Source organism: Lactuca virosa, chromosome 8 (genome assembly GCF_052849685.1).
Source record: "Lactuca virosa cultivar CGN04683 chromosome 8, Lactuca_virosa_CGN04683_v6, whole genome shotgun sequence".
NCBI lineage: Eukaryota > Viridiplantae > Streptophyta > Magnoliopsida > Asterales > Asteraceae > Lactuca > Lactuca virosa.
The window spans coordinates 4,951,383-4,971,741 of record NC_136433.1 but is presented as its reverse complement, the minus strand read 5'-3'; the positions used below and the strand labels follow the sequence as shown (position 1 = coordinate 4,971,741).

The window sequence follows — 20,359 nt, the reverse complement described above, 5'->3', positions numbered from 1 at the left end:
TTTCTCTCCTCTCTAGTTTTTCTTTTTCTCGATGGAAGAAGAATGTGAATGAGTCACATGAGCCCTTGTGTACTCAACTTACATATTACGAAATATATAGCAAAGTAGCTCACTCAATCTTTCCTAATTAAAATTGTGACGAAGATAAAGTTTATATATATATATATATATATATATATATATATATATATATATATATAGAGAGAGAGAGAGAGAGATATATATGATCACAAAAACTTTGTTAGATATACCCTCACCCACTAAAACCAATAGCCAAGCCAACAAAAGACACACATAGCTCCCATAGGGTATCTTCAAGATTAAGTAGCAGTTGTTTCTTCTACACCACCACACTAGTACTACCGGTTCTGTGTATCTTTTCAATTTCCACTAATCATCAAGATCACGAGGGACTGGGAAAAGTTTAAAAGAGTCTTTATCTGTGTTATTGAGCATGTCAAACTGGTGGACTGGGCAGGCCAACCTAGGTGGTGTAGAAACACCATCAGGTGGTTCCTTGGCTTTAAAGAAGCCAGATCTGGGAATATCAATGAACGAGAACAACACCGGAAGCGAAGAAGATGAAAGAGACAACAACAGCGATGATCCAAGAGAAGGTGGGATCGAGACTTCAAATAGGCGGCCTAGAGGCCGTCCACCAGGCTCAAAGAACAAGCCAAAGCCCCCGATTTTTGTGACAAGGGACAGCCCCAACGCGCTTCGTAGCCATGTCATGGAGGTTGAGAGTGGAACTGATGTAGCTGAAAGCATAGCTCAATTTAGTAGGAGACGACAAAGAGGGGTTTGTGTTATGAGTGCTAGTGGGACAGTCATGAATGTAACCCTAAGACAGCCCACAGCACCTGGTTCAGTCATGGCCTTACAAGGCCGATTCGAGATTTTGTCACTAACCGGAGCTTTTTTACCTGGTCCTGCTCCGCCTGGCTCAACAGGTCTGACTATATACCTTGCGGGAGGTCAAGGTCAGGTTGTCGGTGGGAGCGTGGTGGGGTCGTTGGTGGCCTCCGGACCTGTGATGGTAATTGCCGCCACATTTTCCAACGCTACATACGAAAGACTCCCTGTAGAGGAAGAAGAGGAAGCAGATAGTGTGGTGCAGGCAGGGATGGGTGGTGGTGGATCACCACCGCCACTTGGGATGGGTGGTGATGGAGGAGGGTTGGGTGATCCGATGCCTGGGTATAACTTGCAGCCCAATTTGATCCCTAATGGTGGTGGACAGATGAACCATGAAGCATTTGGCTGGGCTCATGGCCGGCCTCCATATTAGAGGTAAAAGTTAAAAACGAATAACATCATTATAACTATAATTAAATCTGAATAAGGTCTATGTGATGTTAAAGTAACAATATTTGATGATATTGATCAGGTTGTAATGCATGAGAAAGAAAATTAATCTCAACTCCTGGATTTGTATATTTTGCTTGTATTAGTTACTTGGTCTTATTCTATTTAGGGAATGTCTGTTTATAAATATAGTTGATTTGCTGATTACAATAAAAATATTTATAGAACTTTTTATTTATATGTTTCAATAAATGTTTTAAATTAACATATGATAATAATCACTCTCCTAGGTTTTATAGGATTTAGTCTTTGCAAAGGCTGTATATACATTCCAAAGTTTCCCACTGCTCTGTCAAGAATAACAAAAGCGTAGAGGTTCGCACTTTGTTGGTCATTGCCAACCTCCTCGAATATGTCATAGCCGGCCTTAGAATCGTAAACCTGCTCAAATTCTTGAGTTGGTCGGGTATCAAGTTTTTCTTGCTTTGTTGATCATTGGTTGGACATGGTACTATCGTATGTGATAGATTTCAAGGCTGTAAGTAAGTGTTATAATTCGACAGGCCAAGAAGAAGTAAAAATGAAAGAACAAAAACACCAAAATTTTGGTGGAAACGCTAACGGGTAAACCAAAAGCACGCGACATCGAGAGGGAGATTACAACATGATTTTTTTTCTATTGGTACTACCTTTAACAATAGGGAGGTTATTCTTAATTTTATTTAAGAAAATTGATTCATCCACATAAAATATATGATTCACTGACTTGTATGATAGATATACAAGGGTATGGTACCTTAATTATGTGGATGAATGAATTGATTAAGTGAAATAATCATCTCCCTTAAAAATAATATCTATAATGTAGAGATCTCTCTAGTCAATGTGATTTGTCATTTGTTCTCCCCTAGAACAAAAACCCTTTATGAGACATATAGGACCCTAACTATCACAAAATATAACAAACCAAATTTATCTCTATAGAGATCAATGAACAAACCTTTCAACTAAGCATCTTCTTTGAATGTGTTATAATTCACCACATACTCGACCTCGGTAGTCGAAAAGGATATTGTTAGCCTGCACGGTTGCTTTTCAAACTCAGAACACAATCACTAATGGTGGAAACCATTAGAGTTGTTCTCCTGTCCAAGTCACCAACATAATCTAAATCATAAAAATACAACAACCTATTTTTAGAGTTTTTCAAATTTCAAACGGGAACTCGAAGTACCACATAAGGTATATGATAATCCACTTAATTTCTTTTAAAGTCTCTTTAAAATAACACCACTAGGTACATGAGATAAATCATAACATGAACAAACCATGACATACATAAATGAATCAACTACACTTATTAAACTCTACATGCCTACTTAATATCATCATTTTTCATGTGGACATATATTCAAATTCATTAAGGATGACACGTTTAATCACTTATATCATGAATTTTGAGCATAAAATTATTAATAACCCTATTAATGGATCTAAAAATGTTACAATGAACTTCCTTTGGGAAATCTAGTAGGTACTCTAATCTTCCATGTAACACCCCGTTTCTCACTTTACAGTATAATCTAAAATATACATTTTAGATAGAATATTACTTAAGATAAATAATCTAAACGAAACGAATCCATACATATAAAGAATGTCCAAATCGGACTTCGTCAGAGGAAGTTATGATTTTTCTAAGATTCGGCGCAACAGTATGCGCACAGAAATCAAATTTTAGAACGGTAGATTATTAGGAAAAATAATCTAAACGAGATTTTGAGATCTCGTCAATAAGAATCCGTCGATATAAAGAAAATTGAGAACGGAATCCGTATGTATTAGTTATGCTTTCTGTAGTGATCTCTAACAGACTAAGCCTATCAAAAAATATAAATTTTTGATAGAATGAGAATTAGCTGTTGGGATCTAAACGAAAGTTGTAGATATCGTCGAGAGATTTCTAGGGATATAAATAACGTAAAAAACGGAGCTTGTATGAAGAAGTTACGCTATTCCGACGATCTGGAAAACTGGGCGCGCGGAGTGCCCGTCGCGCACTGATGACGTGGCAGCACCGGAGAGTGCCACGTGGCAATTCGACCGTTCCCCTCCTTCAAAGGTCAAGGTGACATGGCACCTTATGGTTGCGACACGTGGATCCACGAGAATTGGACATGTGGCAGCCTTCTAGAAGGAATGACGCAGAGCAATGCGGCGTCGACACGTGTCAAAAGACCAGAGGAGCCAACAAGGTTGACGTGGCCGACACGTACCATGCCTTGCCCGGTGCGCATTTTCAAGTCCTATAAATAGAGCTCATTCCCGTATATGTTCCTTACATCCAGCCCCTAGAACTTCTCTCTCTCTCTCTCTCTCTCTCTCGATATTCTCCCATGTAGAGCCATTTTCCCTTTGTTTTTGGCCTACAGAGAAGCCCTGCGACGCCCCTGAGTACGCATCTGAGTAGTAGCCTTCGAGTAGGAAAACCCAAGTCAGTATTCTGCACGTTTAGATTCTGGTTTTCATCAAGAATCTCTGTAAGTTAAGCTACACTCTAGTCTTTTCAGTGTAACTTATATTTATAGTCATACGTCGTTGTTATGAACTTATAAATAAGAACTATCAGTAATTCCAAGTTATAATACAGATTGATATACTTACGGGAGAGATGTCTAGAATGGTCACGTTGGCTTGGTTGTTGGATTTCAGAAAAGCTATATGTTGGAATGATCATGCCTCCCAACTGTCCTGCATAGTTGATCCTTACTTAATAGAACTATCGGTATTCATTGGGATTATTGATAGGCCTAGCCTACATTACCGGATTCCCTTAGGATCTAATAAGTTATAGTATTATAGGTTAATACTCGTTAGGCTTGTTGCACGTCAGTAGGATCGTCTGGTTAGTTGCTGATCTTCGAAGTAATTGTCCAGGTGAGTTCTTCAGGTGGTGAGTGTAAATTCTTAAATATGTACATTCAAATAGGAGTCACAAAAGATAGACAATCGAGTGCGGCTACGTATGCATCTAGTAATGTGTCAGTAGTATTTTAGTCATTAGGATAGGCTACGTGTTTAGTTTAGTTATTTCTTTAGTCAATAAGCAAGTCTAATGATAAGCATGTCACCAATATTAGAATGTTGGTTCCAAAGTTTCGAACCGATAAACCCGTAATGATAGCTTTAGTTAACTTCTAGGTTGTTGGAACACCTGGTCGCATTATCGTTATAATCTAGATTTATGTGTGATTTAATGATATAGCTTAAGCCTTTTAGAGGCATTTTCCGAAAAAAAAAATGGATTATGTTAGGACGTCGTAGATAAATTTCCTTAATCAATAGCCTTAAATTCAGTTGACCGTGTTCCTAGCCAAAGAAACCAATCGGCATTTCTCGTTTGAAGGAGATCGTTCATCATAGAGTATAGTCCAAACCGACGAGTTCTCGATTTTGGAAGACTTCATGAGGAGTTCGAGAGTACATTTAAGGTAGATAATAAAGTTGTATGCAACAACGTCTACTAGATCATGTGATGATCTCGAATATCCTCTTAGAACAACATGTAGGAATTAGCTTAAGGAACGCTAGGAACGGGATTTCGGGGACGAAATCTCTGTAAGTAAGGGAGAGTTTTAACACTCCGCTTCTTTCTTTATAGTATAATCTAAAATAGACATTTTTGATAAAAAGATTATTTTAAATAAATAACCTAAACGGAAGTCGTAGTAATCGTAAAAGTGAATCCATACATATAAATAACGTCCAAATCTGACGTCGTTAGAGGAAGTTATGATTTTTCTAAGATTCAGTGCAATAGGAATCCGTCATGCAAACGAGAGTTAAAGATTTCGTCAATAGGAATCCGTCGATATAAAGAACATCGAGAACGAAATCAGTATGTAGGTGTTATGCTTTCTGCAGCGATCTTTAACAGGCTAAGCCTATCAAAAAATATAAAATTTTCATAGAGTTAGAGTTAGCTATTGGGATCTAAACGAAAGTTGTAGATCTCATTGAGAGCTTTTTGGGGATATAAAGAACATCAAAAAGGAGCTCATATGAAGAAGTTATGTCATTCCGAAGATCTGGAAAACCGATCATGCGAAGTGCATGTCGCGCACTGATGACATGTCAACACTGGAGAGTGCCACTTGGCAAGTCGACCATTCCCCTCTTCCAAAGGTCAAGGTGATGTGGCACCACACGGTTGCGACATATGGATCCATGAGAATTGGACACGTAGCAACCTGCTAGAAGGGATGTATGGAGCAATGCGGCGTCGACACGTGTCAAAAGACTAGAGGAGCCAACAAGTATGATGTGCCCGACACGCACCATGCCTTGCCCGGTGCACATTTACAAGTCCTATAAATAGAGCTCATTCTCGTATATGTTCCTTACATCCAGCCCCTAGAACTTCTCTCTCTCTCTCTCTCTCTCTCTCGATATTCTCCCTTGTAGAGCCATTTTCCCATAGTTTTGGACCTGCGACAAAGCCTTGCGATGCCCCTGAGTACGCATCCGAGTAGTAGCCTTCGAGTAGGAGATCCCGAGTCAGTATTCTGCACGTTTAGATTCTGGTTTTCATCAAGAATCTTTGTAAGTTAAGCTACACTCTAGTCTTTTCAGTGTAACTTATATTTATAGTCATACGTCGTTGTTATGAACTTATAAATAAGAAATATCAGTAATTCCAAGTTATAATATTGATTGATCTACTTACGGGAGAGGTGTCTAGAATGGTCACGTTGGCTTAGTTTTTCTATTTCAAACAAGCTATATACCAAAATGATCCTGCCTCCCAACTGTCCTGCCTAGTTGATCATTACTTAATAGAACTATCGGTATTTATTAAGATTATTGATAGGGTAGCCTACATTACTGGATTTCCTTAGGATCTAATAAGTTATACTATTATAGGTTAATACTCGTTAGGCTTGTTGCACGTCAGTAGGATCATCCGGTTAGTTGTTGATCTTCGAAGTAATTTTCCAGGTGAGTTCTTCTCACTATATTGTATACTCCATTATATATCCTCTGTATGTTAGGATATAGTTACCTTGTAGTATACACTTAGGCAATTACACTAGGATAGTTATTTTATTGATTTGTGAATTGTCTTTAGTATGTGTTGATATATTGTGTGGGAGTTAAGGGCGGACCAGCCTTGTGTTGAAGGCCAATAGACTCAGGCGGACTAGTTGTATGCTAAAGGCCAAAGTGTGGTCCAACTATATGTTGTAGGCAAAAAGGGGAGGACTGGCTTCATGCTAAAGGCCAAAGTGCAGTCCAGCTATATGTTGTAGGCAAAAAGGGGCGGACCAGCTTTATGCTGAAGGCCAAAGGGCATACCAGATCTATGTTGAAGGCCATAATGTGTATACATTGTGTATGTATTGTGGAATATTGTATATTGGGGGAACTCACTAAGCCTAGCGCTCACCCAGTTGTTTATAAATGTTTTTCAGGAACTTCATTGGTTCGTGAGAAGGGCAAGGTTCGACTGTACACACGCACATTCACAATCATGTTTCCACAAAATGTAATAAATACTCTGATGTAAATAAATATTTTAAATAAATAAAAATAAAAATTTTGAGTTGAAAATTGGGACGTTAAATTCCAAGATGATTTGATAAATGTATTACTAAAGGATAAATATAAAATACAAGTTGAACATGTGTTTTTGTATTTAAGGTAACACTCTAATTTTTAATGTAATGTTATTTCTAAATCTTTAGTCATTTTTAAAAGGTGTTTCTATGGAATGTTTTCAAAATTATAAAAGATTGGAAAAATTAACTATTTAAAATTTTTCATTTTCATTTATGTTTTAGTTCACATTATGTTTAAATTAATAAGTACATCATATCAATAATTAAAAATATATTAAAATTAACCAATAATGTTCTATTAAAAACAACTTATCTATATTTATGTTAGAAAATAAGTAAATAAATTAGATAAAAAATTAGAATAACGATGAAATTTCATAGACTAAATAAATAACTTAATATGGTTTAAAATAAACAATTAAACGATCAACACCTATATCTTGTTTTATCAACAAAAAATACATATAGGAAATAAAAATTTGACAAACCTCCTATTTACTTATATCTTCTTATTATATATCACTACGAAAAAAGATACCTTTAGCGACGATAAATAACGTCGCTAAAGGGTCGCCGTTATTACTTCGTTGCTAATACTTACATGTCGTCGCTAAAAGCCCCGGTCGTCGCTATTAGTGTCGCCTCTATTGATTTTCCGACCAACGGTCAGAGTTTTTTCCGGCAAAGCTTTCCGGAGGTAAAAGTCGTCGCAATTGGTGCATGTCGCCGCTAGTTCTTTTTTTAAACAACTTATATATGATATTAGTTTATATATTATAAAATGCAGATTTTATAAAAGTACAGAAATCATAATCTACAAATCTACATTACATAAAACATCAAATAAAATAAAACAATACATACCACCTTACATAAAACTTCAAATATACCACATTACATAAACGATATAATAACCAAGAAATATTAGTCAATACTATCCATAAACTATATATCTAATAAATCCAAAATAACATCATCCATAACATAAAATAAGAATTACTAGTCATCTTCGTCTTCCCCGTTGTTATTTTTCCCATCTTTGTTGCCCTCATTGTTGACTTGGTTCTTAAACGAGCGGATAATACCTCCAACTGACGTCACAAACGTCGGGTTTTGGAAAAAGGCTTTAACATCCACATCCTACAAAGTAAGTATATAAGTTAAAATATCAAACTATTTTATTATTATTATTATTTAACAATTAAGTCACAAGCACATGAAGTCATTAACAATTTAACAAACTATCAAACCACCAAATGAATTATGTCTTTAACAAATTAACAAACTATCAAACTACTAGATCAATTAAGTCTTTAACAATTACAAACTACCAAACTACCAAATTCATAACAAATGAACTAACCACTTAACAAAAAAGTATCAAACTACCAAAAATTACTATAAATGCATCAAGTCTTTAACAATATAGCAAAACTACCAAATTCTTTAAGAGTTTAATAAGTACATGTGTTGAGTGCGGTGCTTGTGACTATGAATGTAACTGTCATTATGAGGGAGCACTTATACCCGTTGCAGAAGGAGGTTTAGGCCCGATGCCTCTCATATGCTCCCTTCGAGCCCCTAACACCTTCACAAATATTGATATTCAATCAATGGAGTTCAGATCACCACCGGATTCGGTTATGTGTTGAGTCTGTAAAGCCACCTCACCAACTAAAGCATTATGTATATCACGAAGATTGTCAATATATTTCAAAACTAAAACAAAAAAACAATTTACTTCATTTTTAAGTAATAAAAATGTACATATTGGTCTTTAACTAACGGATCAACAAATTCCCATTGTTTATTCACATTCCGACGGTCAAATGTTTCAAGTCTATTCAAATTCTGTTTAACATTACAAAATACGTTATACTAGAATAAACATTACAAAATATGTTATAACTGAATAAACATTACCGTAACTTACATTTTTAAGACAAGCACTACCATAGATGCACGTCCCTCCATGAATCTTAACTACTTGCTTCTTCTGGCTTTCTTTGTTTTCGCTGGATCGTTTTTTATGCTTATATGTTAAGAAGTGCTCAATAGTATCACTCCAATGCTACGAATATATACCATCGGGGGCTCGAGCCCTTGCTGCCAGCTGCCTCCACATCCCCTTGCAAAACAATAAAATGGTTTTTTGCAATATGTTTGCGACCTCTATACCACCCACATATCCAATTGTTCTGTGATGCCCAAAAAAATTGAAGTCATGGGATCATTTGAAATCGCTCCAAAATCAAAACATGTCTATAAAAAATAGAGAAGTTAAAAATAAATCAAAATTAAACATATTAAAAATAACTTTATAAATAATTTATTACCGAAAGATACAGGAACATGCCATCCCTTTCGGCTTCAGAAACTTCTTTCCATGCGTTCATATCCGAAGCGATATCGTGCCACGTATAATTCCCAACCTCCTGAATGAAGCCTTCACATACTTCCCAATCGACATGTAAGTATTTCTGTCAAATACTATCTTTAGATGTCGTTTGTCATTAGCTTCAAATAACTTATACATTTTTTTGTATACCGCCATGCCTCTTCGTTTTGGAGGTACCGCTACATAAAAAAAATATTAGTCGCGATAATTTTTTTATATATACATACAATATGAAATATAATGAATTAAATAAATCTTAATTACCATTGATCTGGTGATCACCAAAACCTCCACGGAACGAATGTGGTGGTTCGTCACCACCGTCACCTCCATGGCCCATCCCAGCAGCCATAAGATGGAGCAATGCAATCCAAAAAAATGACATACTGGAAAATTTATAACACAATATGAATATATATATACATACAATATGATATGATTACAACAAATACAAACCTTATTTTGCAAGTCAAATATAAAGATTTTTTTAATCATTTTCGCCCTCAGACACTTCAGTGTCTGCTTTCTGCAGACACATCACTATCATAATCGGCATCCTCCTCATCATAATCAGTCTCGTAGTCAGACATATTATTGACGATGCCCGTTGGCGAACCAACTTCAATATAATCTTCAACCGATTGGGAATTTTGAAAGTACTGGCCGAAGTCGATTGAAAGAGTGAAATCAGAAGAAGCATTACTAAGAATGACATCGGTTGAATCATTGTCGACATTTTTAATGTGATCATGGTCGATATCGTTCATTGGTAGATCCCGAACTATGATTAAGATTTTCAACAACCTACCGTTGAACATTATTTTCATCACTTCGAGAAGGTTCTCGGATGTAAAACACTTGTTTGGCCTGAGTAGCAAATATGAGTTGATCTTCGCTGCTCAATTCATGTTGTGGGTGGATACAGTCACCATCAGTTTTTATGTAAGAATTTGGGAATGAATGATGCATTAAAACCCTAGAGTGAGGGAAAATTTAAAAAGGGAGTTATTTTGATTTTTTAAATTGGTTTTCTAGTAATTTAGTATTGTAGTTATTATATTTGTTATCCTAGCAGGTGTGATAATTATGTAAGCACTTTAAGAATTATATTAAGTGTTATATAACCTCCAAGTTGTATGTTGCATCCTAGTTGGCATGTACGACCCAACACGTAAAAGACCGTCAAGAGTTTGACAACCTTTAATAAAAGTTGATTGTTCCGACTTATCAATCCCTATAACAACCGTTAATCTATTGGCCAAGAATTGCCAATAATCATACACCTGATCAAGCTGGTATGGTGATAATCCTTAATGAACTTTGGATCTCGAGATTTCGTGATTAAATAAACGAATGATTACAACCATTAGGAACGAAACTAGACCTATGGAATTGCATCACAAGGTTCACGACATCCCAAAATCTTTTAAAAAAACCAAATGTAAAGTCGTCCAATCCAGGAGCCTTATCCGCCCTACAATCTCAAACCATTTTTTTATTTCCTCGCGGTTAAGAGGCAACTCAATAAAGCGAAGATGTTTAGGAGCAAGGCATTTGTATGTCTTTTCATTTAGTGAAAACTCATGATCTCGTTAGAACTGATAGACTATAACAATGAAGAGAATCTGGAATCGAGTTTTGAGCGACTTCAAAAAATATTTCAAGATATGGGCATACATATTTGGGACCGGCTATTTTTGTGATTATAACGTCTTATAATCAATATTTAAAAAACCGTTTTTTTAGTTGAACCGGTATGATGATCGGTTCCAGTGCAACCGATTTAACCGGTTCGATTGTCGGATCAACCGGTTTCTATAATTTTTATCATTTTTTTAATTGAACCGGTATGATGACTGGTTCATATAATTTTCTTTGTTTTTCCTATTTTCCTATTAATGTTATAAATTAAGAATTTGACGTTCCACAAGTTCAAACATTAAAGTACACATAAAAACAAGTTGTAGATCAATTCAAATACATTAAAAACACATAATTATAAGTTTTACATCAATTCATGTACATCGAAAAGAAAAAATAAAGTATAATACCAAACCAAAATATAGTTTTAGACAAATACAAACGCACCAAAAAACTTCATAACATTTACCATGTATTTTTATTTAGAGAGAGTTCTAGATAGATATGAAAAAAATCACCAAAGTTTGTTACGCAAAATGTTTCATTTTCATGTGTTTTTATACAATTTAACTGTTTCAACCGAGTTTTCGTAAAAATCAACCGCTTCATTCAGGTTAGAAATAAACATAAAATCAATGCTAGTTGAACCGCTCCAATCCTAAGTTCAAGTCCAACCCTTTCGACTAGCCGGTTTAAACATGTTTTTAAAACATTGCTTATAACTGGTTATACAAAATTAATTTTACCTCCGCTTAAATTATTATAAAGCAAGGGAAAGGGGCGGAAGATTGAATGAAACGGAAAAATATCATGGACGACTGCATAATAGACTAATACTAGTAAATAAACTAATAATTAATAATAAAATCCCCGATTAAAAAATTGGGAAAAAAATAGGAAAAAAAATGCGTGGAGGTGGAGCCGGTAATCAACCCCTGACCAAGTGTGCACCATTATTATAGGAAATAGGATAATATTATATTAGTTTTAACTTTTTAATTTATTTAGCATGAAGATCACACTTGGTATTCTTTTGTTTATCATCTGATCATATTTCGACTTTTGACTATGTTTAATGTACAAGAGCCAAGAGGTGTCCGTACAGTTATGACATAAATAATGTGGTGGATGGTCAGATATGCTATTTCCGAGGTTGGATCAAATGATGTTTTTCGTTAAAATATAGTACATTTTAATCCTCGCAGCTCTATATAAAACAAATACTATTTGTTTAATACTATTAAAGATAATTTAGAATAATTAGAAAACATTTATTGTATCTTTTATATATATATATATATATATATATATATATATATATATATATATATATATATATATTAGGTTAAAAACCGTAGAACCCACGAGTATTAATTTTAAATAGAATTAAAAAATTAATTATGTAAAATAACATAGAAACTATAAAAATCGTAATTATTAATCATAATTTGTAAAAAGTTATTTTTATCTAACATTGATATTTTGTTTATAAGTTTCTTATTGTTATTTTAATTAAAATATAAAATTGTTTCTGTATCATAATATATTTGAAAACAATTTCTGAAAACTATAATAATGATAAAATACAAATGAAAACTTATACAATTACCATTCCACATCATGTTCAAAACTTGTATAGTAGATGAACTCTTAACATTTGACAAGATATCGCCATAAATGCCCCCAGGAAATGATTTTCTAGACATGTTTCAGTACCCCTCCATTCTTAACATCAATCTCATATGTATTGAACTCGGATTAATCGGAAACTCCTACAGCGAATCAACTGATGAACGTTCATGTTGTTAATGAAATGAAAATAATATATCAAAAAACTGCTACTACAATCAAGAAACAAGAAAAGATAATATAATTGGTGAATTGGTGAATTGGTCAAACCCTTCATTTATGTAGTCCTTCCAAAGAATCTCTCCATCAATGCTGGAAATGGCATAAAGACATGTGCCACCATAAACAAAAATTAGACTGTCCAGATCAAGCTTCAAATTGGCCTGCAGATGATTACCATGTCACTATCCAATGCATATATTTATACTGTATAGCTTAAAAAGGTAAAAAAAAATGTATATTTCAGATAATAAAATAGAACACTTCAGAAGAAACATGATCGTAGTAGAATTGAGTTGTATAGGTGCAACAAAATATAAGAATGCTTAACAATGTTACTCGCTGGAATTGTTAATAATGCCTTGGAGGACTTTGAGCCTGATAGAAAAGACTCTCACACCATTTGCCCATCAGGAAGGTTCTATGCTCTTAAAATACTCCCCTATGATGATGATGACAGTGTAATGACATCTGAAGAATCAGAGATGATACTTTAGCAATAACAAACATTTAATTACATCATTAATGATAAAACTAAGGGTAGTGCTTGATAACATTCCTAACTTTTTGAAAAATAAGAAATCACCCTCTTTTATTTAACAATGTGGAAAACTATGTAGGTTTTCTTATAGATTTAAGCAAATAAGGTAACACAATATCAACTTTGTCTCTTGTTTTGTCACAATACATTACTGATATCCTTTTTAGCTATAGCCCAATCAGTTATTAGTATTTTTCATAATTATTTCAAGTTTAATAAAGATTGATATATGATCGTCAAGTATTTACTTTTACAGATTATTAACAAACTTCTCTTAGGATAATAAACAAAAATTATAGTGAGCTTATAATAATAATTCATAAGAAAAGAAAGGTCTGTTGCCTGTAAAAAACTATTTTTCTAAGCCATGACTAAATTGTTTCATCTCGTTTCCTTTTTTACCCTTTAATCTATTGTACAAGTTAATCACATGGTAAAAGGATAAGAGCAATAACCAAATAACTATATATCATGTTCAACACTCCAAAAATCCTGGTAAACAAGTCTGCAAAATTGTGGGCTGACTTTTAGTAAAAAAAAAAAAAGAGTACTCACCATACGTAGATAATCATTAGTGAATCAACAAATTTGAAACCCTATAACTATATTATTATCAACTAATTCAGCAGAATTCTGAACAAATTTTGGAGCTTAGGATGATATATGGCTATAAATATGACGAAGTTTGGGATCACTATGATCAAACACTAACAGACATACAGAAGAAGAGTAGTTACTCCGCAGCGAATTCGGAATCAAAAAGACAAATAAAAAATCAAAAATCGAACCTGTTGGCGGAGCAAGCTCTGAAGTGATTGGCGAGCTTCGGTTTCTTAAGCTTGAAATGAAACATGGAAGAGAAGCTATCGGACCTGAAAATGGTGATGAGTCCGAAGATTTCAATCGTTCTCTCTATCTGCTTTTCAATCGAACACTTTTGTGGAGGTGGTGGAGCGGTCGATTATTGTAAAGCCTAAATCCAGAGAAAGTTTGTGACGATTAGGGTTTACATCAAAAGATATGGAGTGATCACTTCCTGATTTAACGGGATTACGCTTGTTGATGAGCGTTTGAAGATTATATAATTTGCTGATTTTACGGGATTGATGAATACACTGAGTTCTAAAACATTTGAACGGGATCGACAGCATGAGGGCAGAACAAGAATTTTACATTGATGATTTGAGCGGGAAAATTAGATGGGAGGATGCTTAGCTATTGCCACGTGGCAAAAAAAGGTATTGTTTTATTAGAATAGAGGATATATATATATATATATATATATATATATATATATATATATATATATATATATATATATATATATAGAGAGAGAGAGAGAGAGAGAGAGAGAGCTAGGTTCAGGTATTCAAAGTAATTATTGTGTTATTGTATGCATCAATGTGGGCCAATCAAAATTAAATAATAAAATAAATAAATAAGGGTAATTTAGTAATTTGTTTAGTAACTTCCAAAAATAATCCCTATAATCATGGTATTGACTTATAACCTAAATAAATAAACCTGTCTTCCTCAATCTCCCACCCGATAAAGCCCTAGCATCCTACAGGGTATTGACGCTTTCAGATCACAAAGAAGGCCAAAGAAAACGAAGCTCACAGGCGGTGCGTAGTCGGTCGATTCGCGAGGAGAGAGTAGTTTTCGGGTCGACGAAACCGAAGAGACTGGGGATATGTGAAGAAACAGCGGAGTTTTGCTCGTCTCTTCCGGCTGCGAGGTGTGATGTCCGGCTTCGCAAGGAGCGGCAGTGGAAAGGCGAAACCTCTACGGCTTTGTGTTCGATGGGAACAACAGAGAAGGAAGAAAACGAGGGGAAAGGGGGTCCGATGGCAGCCATCTGTCGCAGGTGAGGACCTTGGTGGTGTTTGCTCGAAGATCACGATGTTTCCTTGTTTTGGCAATTCCAAATCAACCACAGGTAAAAAAAAAATTGGGATTTTGTTTGTTTGTTTGATAGAAATCGTTGGGGTGTTTGGGTTTGCTGGGAAATCAATGAAAATGAAGGGAATTTGGGTTTGTTGATTCACAGGAAATGAAGAATGAAGAAATTAGTTTTTTTTTTTTGTTCTAGCAGCCTCTAGCTGCGTCAACTTCTGTTTCTTAGAAGTAGTGATTTGGGGGTGGTGTATGTTTTGTGCTTTGATCGACAGAACAAGAAGAAAACACCACACTATAGTGTGTGGTCGTTGCAGAAGACGAAGAAGAAGGTGGAGGTGGGGTTGTCACAGTCGGCTGCTCCATCTAAAGGTAGAGATTTTTTTTTTGTTGTTTTTATGATTCCTTTGTATAATTTAAGTTTGGATGGAAGGTTATAAGAGTGTAAATCAATACTAGTATGGACATTCTTACTTCAAAGTAGAGCTGCATATTTTATTTAGACTCAATTTAGCGTTTCTTGTCTTTTTGGGGTTTTAATACCCCCATCGTGTTAAAACTTAAAAGTAGAGCTGCATATTTTATTTAGATAACATTCTTACTTCAAATTCATATATATTTTGTTCTACTAGAAAAGAACTAACTGCTTTTGCTTTCTTTATGTTTACTCGGCCATACAATATGTTACAGGAGGCCAGGTGTATCCTCCCAGGTGAATTTTTACTTGCATTTGGTATTTGACAATTACAAAATCTTGGAATAATGTTATTCATTTATGTGAAGGCTGATGTGGTATGAACAATTTATGTATGTTGTTCATCCGAAATTGAAAGTTGTTTTGATGCACACCAAGCGCTCGCTAAAATGCTTCAACTGAATGATATTTCTTCGTTTATAGTATTTTATCAGAAAAGAATGTTTTTTATGATAATCATGACATATTCTGTTAGAATTCCCAAAATTAATATAATTATTGGTAAATGAATTCCAATTCTATCATAATGGAATCACGAATTCCAATTACGTTGGAATGGAATATGGATATTTTCTCAATAACTTATTCATTGGATTTGTTTCTACAGAAGCTGATGTTTGAAGAATGGACCACTAAATTTGAGCGACGCCTCTTAGCAACATTATTCTTTTAGAATGTATTAGTGTCTTTGTTAGATTTTGATGTTTTTTTTCCAGATTTGAAAGTTTTTTAGTTTTATTCTTTAACAATAAATGTACTTCTTTAGCAATTGTTATATGTATTCTATAAGAATTAATGTAATTATTGTTTTAATTCTTCAATTGATGGTTCGAGAATTTTGTTATTCTACAAGAAATTTTTAAAGTCATGATCAAGAAATATGTTCAAGAATATTTTTATTATTTTATGGTTCAAGAATATTTTTATTTTTGAACATACTCAAACATATTCTGTCAGAATGTCCGAATTAAAAACCTTATAATTCGTAAAATCGGATTTTTAAAATTAATAGAATCTATGATCCCTTAAAATATGCAAATTTCCTTATTAAATCTATGTTAATTGACTAAAATACCCTTCTAGTTAAATTAGATGGTATTTTCAATTATATTTAATTCAATAATATGTATTAATCACTTTTTTAAAATAAGTAAAATGATTGGCCCATATTTATGCATACAATAACACAATAATTACTTTGAATATAATAACCTAAGCCTATATATATATATATATATATATATATATATATATATATATATATATATATATATATATATATATATATATATTCAGGTTCATTTGAGACCATGCTAATTTTGTGAGACCGTGAGACCAAATCTAAAAATAATTTTAAAATGCAAAATAAAAGGAAAAATCCGAAAATTCTTTTTTTAATTATTATTTTCGTCACTTGAATTAGCTAAAAAAATAAAATAATAAAATAAATAATAAATAATAAATAAAAAAATTACCGTTTTTTTTAAAATACGTGAAATATTTTAATAGATTATTACACTGTAAATATTCTAATGTGATTTTTAGAATGTTAGAATATTCTACTAGATTTGTCAGATATGTAGAATATTCTAATATTCTACTAGAATATGTTAAAAAATATATTTTATTTATTTTATTTTTATTTTTTTGGTATTTTTTTTTTTTGGAAAATATAAATTCCCAAAATAATATTTGGAAAAAAACCGAAAATTTTCAATTATCTTGCATTTTAAAAATGTTTTTTTATCTACCAAATGAGTGGCTACGATTGCGTCTCACGGTCTCACAAAATTAGATGGTCTCACATGAACCTAACCCTGTATATATATATATATATATATATATATATATATATATATATATATATATATATATATATATATATATATATATATATATATATATTGGTTAATATACAAGATACCTATTCAAAGGAAAATACTCTTATATGGTATGGGCAAAAATTACGGTCCAACACTAAAATTCTCCCACCCCCACCTCTTTCTTTTGCCCATGTCGATCATGTCTACATCAGAGGCTTCTCTTCCTCTTGTCACCATACTTCATCTGCTTAGAGTTAAATTCAACTCAACCAACTATGGCGTAATCAGGTATTACCACTTCTTTCTTTTCAAAAGTTGATTGATCATGTCGATTGTACCCTTCTTCCTCCTGCTGCAATCATCGAATCAGAGGGCAAATCTACCCCCAATCCTGACTTCTCTACCTGGAAAGAAACTGATCAAAAAGCTTTCCTCATCTTGCAATCTTCTTTGTCTGAGGAAGCTATGTCTGAGACTATAGGTCTCCAAACAGCCAGAGATGTTTGGACAACTCTTGAGCGTGTGTATTTCCATGATTCTCAAGAACGCATGCAAACCCTTCAAGAACTTCTTCGCCAATTGAAGAAAGGCACCTCTACAGTTGTTGAATTTGGACTCAAGTTCAAAGCTATATGCGACCAATTAAGTGCCATTGGCCATCCTTTTAGTGATAGTGACAAGTGTCACTGGTTTTTACGAGGCCTTGGTTACTCAATTGAAACCTTTTCTACGGCTCAAAGAGTCGTCCGCCCTCGGCCTACTCTAATTGATTTAATGGCTCAAGCTGAAAGCCATGAACTCTTTCTTGCTTCCATGACCAACTCACCACCACCTGCTGCATTTACTGCACAAACTCGTCGTAACAGCCAATCATTCGGTCGTGGTCGGTCTGGAAAATCGAGGAGTGCCTACTCTGTGGCTGTCATCGTGGGAGACGCCCACCACATTGCCAGCTTTGTTGAAAAATGGTCATTATGCAAACACGTGTCCTGATCTTGCTACATATGCCACCAAAGGTTCATCTATTGATGCCAATCTTGCTCAAGCATTTTAGTCTCAATGCAATGTTAACAATCCAGATTGGTTTGTTGATTCTAGAGCCTCTTCACATATGACGAACTCAACTGGTCATTTGGATTCGTCTTCTTCTTATTCATGCAAGGATCAAGTTGTTTTTTGGTAATGGTAATTCTTCTTATATTTCTCATATTCGTACTTCTTCTATCAATAACATTGTCAAGCTTTTAGATGTTCTTGTTGTGCCACATCTTACCAAAAGTTTTCTATCTATTAGAAAATTAACTAATGATTCACTAGTGGATGTTCTCTTTTCTAACAAGTTCTTTAATATTCAGAATCGAGAAACGAAAGAGGTTCTAGCAAAGGGCAGCATTAATCAAGGTTTATATGTGCTTGAGCAAGGACAGAAGGCTTTTTTTATCTGCTTTACGAAATAAATGCCCTAAAGCTTCTTATGAACTTTGGCATACTAGATTAGGACATGCAGCTTTTGATAACATTTATTTGTTGAAAACACGTGGATGTTTGTCTTTTACTTCTATCTTACCAAAACCAGTTGTTTGTTCATCATGTGCATTTGCCAAGAGTAAACGATTACCATTGCATCATAACTTATAACCCTCATCCCATGTGTTGGAATTAATTCACTATGACTTATGGGTACCTGCTCCTATTACGTCTACTAATGGCTACGTTTACTATGCCATTTTTATTGATGATTATTGCAGGTTCAGTTGGTTCTATCCACTCAAGGCCAAATCGGATCTTTATGCTATTTTAAAGACCTTTTTAACCTTTTTACAAACCCAATTCTTTTTCAAGGTTAAAAATTTTCAATCACATGGTGGCACAGAATTCTTGAATCATCACATTAGCACCATTCTCTCAACAAATGGTATGCACCACCGCATTTCATGTCCTTATACGCCTCAAAAAAATGGACGGGCTGAACGTAAACACCGCCATGTAACTGAAACTGGTATTGTTATGTTATTTAACGCTAGTGCACCGACATCACTTTGGGTTGACGCTTTCTCTTCGGCAACATACTTCATCATTCATCTTCCATATAAAGTGCTCGCAAACAAAAGTCCGTTTGAAACTTTATTTGGTGTTTCTTCAAATTATGACATTTTTCGAGCCTATGGTTGTAGGGTATTTCCGTATTTGCGAAACTACTCGGCTCACAAATTTGCCCCAAGAAGTATTCCTTGCATCTTCATTGGCTACATTACTCGGTATAAAGGATATCGGTGCCTTGATCTTTCTACGAATCGCATCTACACCACCCGACATGCTCGATTTGATGAAAACGTGCTTCCATTTTTAGATAAATCATCCTCTGATCTTGCTACATTGGTATTTACCAACTTTGATGAGCCTACACTTCATCAAAATACTTCAACACATGTCACTCCACCACTCCAAGAATCTGCCATCTCCACATCTGTAATGACGTCACCACCCAATGGCTCTCATGCATGTCCTACATGCACAGATCAGTCTCTTCATGACTCACCAACAACTCCTTACAATGATGTTGAACCAGCTTCTCCTTCGACAAACAACATGCCTTCGACAACATCACCACCACAACTTACTCCATCATCGTTGCCACGACCAGCTGCCACCTTTAATCATCTTATGACTACTTGATCCAAAGTTAGCATCTTTAAGCCCAGGCACGTTGCTGACTTATCTTTTCTTGATAGTCATCCTCTTCATTGTGCTCTCCTTTCTACAAAAGAACCTAAAGGTTTTAAATCAGCAGCTAAAAATCCTCATTTGCTC

The 20,359-nt window shown here is 34.5% G+C and overlaps 1 pseudogene across 3 annotated transcripts; it reads left to right on the top strand.

Moving 5' to 3' along the window:
* The first annotated feature begins 200 nt into the window (after window positions 1–200).
* On the top strand, window positions 201–6,854 carry LOC145133541 (AT-hook motif nuclear-localized protein 20 pseudogene; annotated as a pseudogene). 3 transcript variants are annotated; one of them, XR_013718607.1, is made up of 2 exons: window positions 201–1,293; window positions 6,780–6,854. The product of XR_013718607.1 is annotated as an AT-hook motif nuclear-localized protein 20 pseudogene, transcript variant X2 (transcript). The 3 variants fall into 3 exon arrangements; XR_013718608.1 differs by lacking the exon at window positions 6,780–6,854 and adding an exon at window positions 1,599–1,985; XR_013718606.1 differs by lacking the exon at window positions 6,780–6,854 and adding an exon at window positions 1,391–1,546.
* The last annotated feature ends 13,505 nt before the right edge of the window (window positions 6,855–20,359 follow it).